The following is a 5,560-nucleotide window of genomic DNA, read 5'->3' as shown; positions in this document are numbered from 1 at the left end:
AAATTATCATATGATTTCACTCCTATGTGGACTTTAAGAAACAAAACAGAGGATAATAGGGGAAGGAAGGGAAAAATAAAATAACATGAAATCAGAGAGGATGACAAACCGTAAGAGACGACTCTAGGAAACAAACTAAGGGTTGCTGAAGGGGAGGTGGGTGGGGGGATGGGGTAACTGGGTGATGGACATTAATAAGGGCACTTGATGGAATGAGCACTGGGTGATACAAGCAACTGATGAATCACTAAATTCTACCCCTGAAACTAATAATACAGTATATGTTAATTAATCGTATTTTAATAAAATAAAATTAAAAAACACATAGAAAATACATAGAAAAAATACATAGAAATATACAAAAAAAAATACAGAGGCTATTACTTCTGCCCTTCTTCCATATTATCTCTCAATTAGAAGACCATGGAACCAAAATTTCAAACTCTGTAAAGGTAATGACTTGAAGGGTTAGCTAAGAAAGTGAATAAATGATTAAAAAAAGTGTAGCAGTCACTTTAGCTGTCAATGAGTTTCTTTTCTCTGCCACCAGTAATGTTAATATGATCCTCGTATCAGTCTTTTTGGAATCTGGTCTATTTGTTGATTTTGAGCCTCAATCTCATTCCCCACGTCCAGGGCCTTTTTTTTTTTTTTTTTTTTTTTTTTTTTTTAGATTTCCTAGGATACTGCCCACTTGAGTCAGGTTCTCTTCCATTTCATCTTCTCCAGCATCACTGGCTATATGTTGTTTTTTTAAAATATGTTGTTTATTTATTTGAGAGAGAGAGAGAGAGCATGAGCAGGGGAGAGGGGCAGAGGGAGAGGGAGAAGAAGATTCCTTGCTGAGCAGGGAGCCTGATGTGGGGCTCAATCCCAGGACCCTGGGATCATGACCCGAGCCCAAGGCAGATGCTTAACTGACTGAGCCACTCAGGCGCCCCTGGCTGTATGTTTATGTATCTGCCATCAATGGCTCTTATGGTTGTTTGCTGAGGCTGACCATTTGTCACATGGCCTGGCTACTTAGGTATTACACTGCTAGAAGAGTTGTCTCTGCCATCTCTCTATGTTGCCTTATGAGCCTTACCAGCCTCGAACTTCTTTATCTTATTACATGGGCAGACACAAAGGCCATAGCACCCATTGAGTGCTGCTAACATTTTCTCTGCCTCTCTCACATCTCTACTTATTTGGTCCATGTCTTCTTGTATATGGTTTATTTGCACCCCTTATTCATCCAGCATAGTGTTAGTCTTGACTCTTACATCCTGAGACTCAATGGTTAAACCTAGGATTCTCCTTGCATTTTCCAGAGACCCATCCGTAACCTGATGAGCCCTCAGCTGAATTTCTTCTGATGATGGGTGATTCATGATGAATTAAAACTCCTGAAAGGCACAGAAACTGAAGTGTGGATATTAGTTCTGGAGCCTGGAAGTCCGAAATCAAGGTGCCAGCACCGATCATAATCTTGTGAGGATCTTCTCTTTGACTCAAAGCTGGCACCTTCTGACGCATCCTCACATTGCAGAAGGGCAAAAAGCCTTAGGCTTTAATCAGAAAATTAGAGAATGGAGGGATATATATTGTTCACACAGGAGAAAACAATAATATACGTAACAAACAATACTAGAGTTTCAGTAGATAATCACAACGAAAGTGTATTTTTTAACTGAAGATACAGTTGATTAGAGGTCAATGGGTCACTGCCATGCGATCATTCTAGTGTCCGGGTTCCTTCTATTAGCTGACCCCATTACACCCTATGACCTCTGAGTCCTCTAAGAGTTTTGTCTTCTATCTGGCTGTCAGCAGAGGAAAGAGAACAAGACGAGAACTCCCTCTCATCCACCTCAGCTGTTACACATCACTTCCACACATATTCCGTATGCAAGAGCTACCGCGAAGCCAGGGCCTTGTGAATTCTAGTTTGGTGGAGTGCTCAGAGGGAGGAAAAAACTGATATTAGCCGGCACCAGCAATCTGCAGCACAGAATATTAAATTTGCCGTTTTCAATACTTTGTCCAGACATTGTGGTATGTGATCAAAGTGAGACCAACCATAGCCCTTCTCCGGAATTTTTCTGAAATTCAGCTGGTACGGAGAATCTACTCATGTCAAGAGGTAACAAGAGAAATACGTTACTTAGAGTTGTTAAGACCTTTGTTTCTAGCATTACAGAATAAGCTGGTTGAGAGAAAGTGGATGTTCTTTCTCCCTTTTCTCCAGGGTATTCACATTCATTTGTGCTTTATTTAATGAGTCCCAACTGTCTTCTTAGTGTGTGGGATGCAGCTGTGAATAAAACAGGATCTCTTCGTGGGGCACCTGGGTGGCTCAGGGGTTAAGCGTCTGCCTTTGGCTCAGATCATGATCCCAGGGTCCTGGGATCAGGCGCCACCTTGGGCTCCCTGCTCAGTGGAGGGCCTGCTTCTTCCTCTCCTTCTGCCCCTCCCCTTGGCTTGTGCTCCCTCTCTCATTCTCTCTCTCTCAAATAAAGAAATAAAATATCTTTATAAAAAATAGGATCTCTTCTCTAATCTGGTTTACATTCCTATATGGGTATACACAAAACAAATAAGGACTGGAGGAGACTATGCTAAGTGAAATAAGTCAAGCAGAAAAAGACAATTATCATATGGTTTCATTCATTTATGGAACATAAGAAATAGCAGGGAGATCAGTAGAAGGAAGGGAAGAATGAAGGGGGGTAAACAGAAGGGGGAATGAACCACGAGAGACTAGAGACTACAGACTCTGGGAAACAAACTGAGGGCTTCAGAGGGAGGGGGGTGGGGCATTGGGATAGACCAGTGATGGGTATTAAGGAGGGCACGTATGCATGGAGCACTGGGTGTTATACGCAAACAATGAATCATGGAACACTACATCAAAAACTAAGGATGTACTGTATGGTGACTAATATAACATAATAAAAAATTAAAATAAATAAATACATAAACAAGATAACATAATGGTAGAGTATAATTCATGTCAAAAGAAATAAAGCAGAGTGAAGTGATTGAGAGTGACTTGATGGTGAGAGTAATTTAGGTTGGACATTTAGAAAACAGATGTTTGAGTCAAGATCTGAACAACATATAAAAATCAACTAAGGGAACTTCAGGAAGCAAACCATTCCAGACAAAGGAAACAACTAATCCAAGACCAAAATTTAGGAGGATCTCAAAGTATTCAAGAAGCATAAAGATAGTCTGTGTGCTGGAATTCAGGAAGGTAGGGAAATAAGAGTAGGATATATGTCCAAGAAGGTTAACATGTTTGAAATCTGTTTGACCTTATGGTGAATCAAAGCCTATTGGGGAGATTTACATTAGGAGAGTAGAATGATCTGATTTTGTTTTATAAGGTCTCAGAGGTCACTGAATAGAGTAGGAGAAGGGAAGCTAGTTAGAAAGTTATTTTAATACTCCAGCCGACAAATGACAGTGGTTCTGATGAGAAGTATGAAGAAAGATTTTATAAAAAGAAAAAGAAATTAAAGATTCAACAAATTCCTCTGTTGTCCTAAACTGCTATGAATTAAGTTTTTGTCTATTGCAACCAAAAGAGCACTAACAAGCCAAATAGTGTCCAATTCTGCTGTGAAGTCAAGGAATATAATAGGTAAAAATGTCCATTGAATTTGGCATTAAATAGAACAAAGTCGATGTCAGTTGTGGATATGATATATTTATTTTAGCAAACCTGTAAAACTATCCTTTGATAACCTTGTGAAAATGTTTAAAATATGAACTATAGTAGAATACAACCATTTACATAAAAACTATCAAGATGGAAGTTAAGTGAGGTCTGTGGTATTTCATTATATGGATAGCCTCATGTCATTTAAAAATTAATCAAATTAAAATATGAGATATTGTTTTCAAAACTCTGGATACAGAAAAATTTACAGAATGTCTAATGAGTTTCATAAAATTACTGGGATTCAAAACTGCTTCACAATATTAGATTGATGGTCTAAAAGTAGCAAGCTGAATTAATAGCATTTCTTAAAAAATGAAACTTTAAAAACACTACATTAATTTATATGGTGTAACATGGCATGAACTCAAATTAATAGCTTATTTGAATAATACCTAATGTTCTAGGAGTTGATGAACTCAATGTGAGCTCTGTGTCCTGCTGATTGATAGAATAAAAGTGAAATTAGTTCATATTAATAGACATATATGTTTGAATAAATTATCCAAAATTCTCTCTGGAGTATTAGATCATTTATATTTGCCATAATTTAAGATGGGCATAGATTACAGTCAGAAGCATGTCCTATCGTGTGTGAAACCATGATTTATGAAAAATTCAAGATTCAGAGATTTGCAAAAAAGGTGGTATGAGGATATGATAGCTGAGTTCAGTTAATTTCATTTTTTTTCACGTTAAGTGCTTCTTTATATACTGTTCCAAAGGAAAAACCTATAGTATTTGATAACAGAAGTAAAATGGCAAAATATGCAAAGAGATCAATTCAGCAGAATATTGGGAAGAAATTCTAAGAAACTTACTAAGAATCTTATCTCTGGCTCAATTACTTCTAAGAATAGTCGGCTCTCTCATTATAAATGTTTAAAGCTAGGGCAGATATCAGTTTATAAGAATGGAGAAAGCATGTAAAAAATGAAGATGAATGGTTGAAAAGACCTGAGGTCTTTTCAAATCTTAATTTTCTATGCTTCTATAATATTGTGTGAATTCCATGATAATATTAGTTAGATGAATAGACACACAGATACATAGATAAACTGGTTGAGAAAATGGAAGAAATATTAGACAACCCAGAATAAATTATAACAAAGATGTAAAAATATCTTGAAGCAGCTGGACTCACAATGCATTTAAATCTCTATGTATTGCTGCCTCACCACCCCCTAAGCTTATTGAATTAAATAATGTTCCCTTGTCCCCACACTCAAAAAAGAAACAAAACAAGTCTTATCTAGATAAGAATTCTGGGAATTCCTATAGGTTGTCTGCTTAATCTTATGTGGCAGACTGCTGTAAATTTCAACAGAGACTCAATTCAATCGCAGATATTAATCAAAATTCTGAAGTGAACCAGTGAAAGGTTTAGACCATTCTCACAGCTCAGGCAGCTTCAGGCTGGGCACCTGCTGCGTGAGAAAAGCACTATTGGCTCCTGTAATCCTTATTGGCTGTTTCTCTTCCTACTCTTATCTCTCACCACCTGTTCCACTGATCCCTTTGGAAGGACAAGGCCCAGGAGTAGGGCAGTTTGTACTTTCATTAGTATTGCCACAAACTTACTTCACTCTCTATGGGCCTCACGGTTTTTTAAAGATGACTCTTTGTCTCCTGGGACACAATTTTAAGGAAGTTCAGACATTTCTTGCCAGGCTGGGCCAATGCATTTTCCTTTGCTGTTGCAGATTCTTATATTCTAGGGGGTCAGTTGGTCCTCCATCCTCGGTCCCAGCTCACTCACTTGAAGTTTCTCACTACTGAGTTTTTTATACCCATCTGTGTAGCGCTGTAGGCCCTTTTGTTTCTCTTTCTCTTGGGGACCACATCTCAACCTGT

The 5,560-nt window shown here is 38.0% G+C and overlaps 1 pseudogene; it reads right to left on the bottom strand.

Annotated features, from left to right (window-relative positions):
• Positions 1 to 515: 515 nt before the first annotated feature.
• LOC123801172 (synaptosomal-associated protein 23-like) lies at positions 516 to 1,373 on the bottom strand (annotated as a pseudogene).
• Between the last annotated feature and the right edge of the window lie 4,187 nt (positions 1,374 to 5,560).

This window comes from Ursus americanus, chromosome 10, assembly GCF_024610735.1.
Source record: "Ursus americanus isolate L20-20 chromosome 10, mUrsAme1.1.p, whole genome shotgun sequence".
Classification (NCBI taxonomy): domain Eukaryota; kingdom Metazoa; phylum Chordata; class Mammalia; order Carnivora; family Ursidae; genus Ursus; species Ursus americanus.
This window is presented reverse-complemented; position numbering and strand designations above follow the sequence as displayed.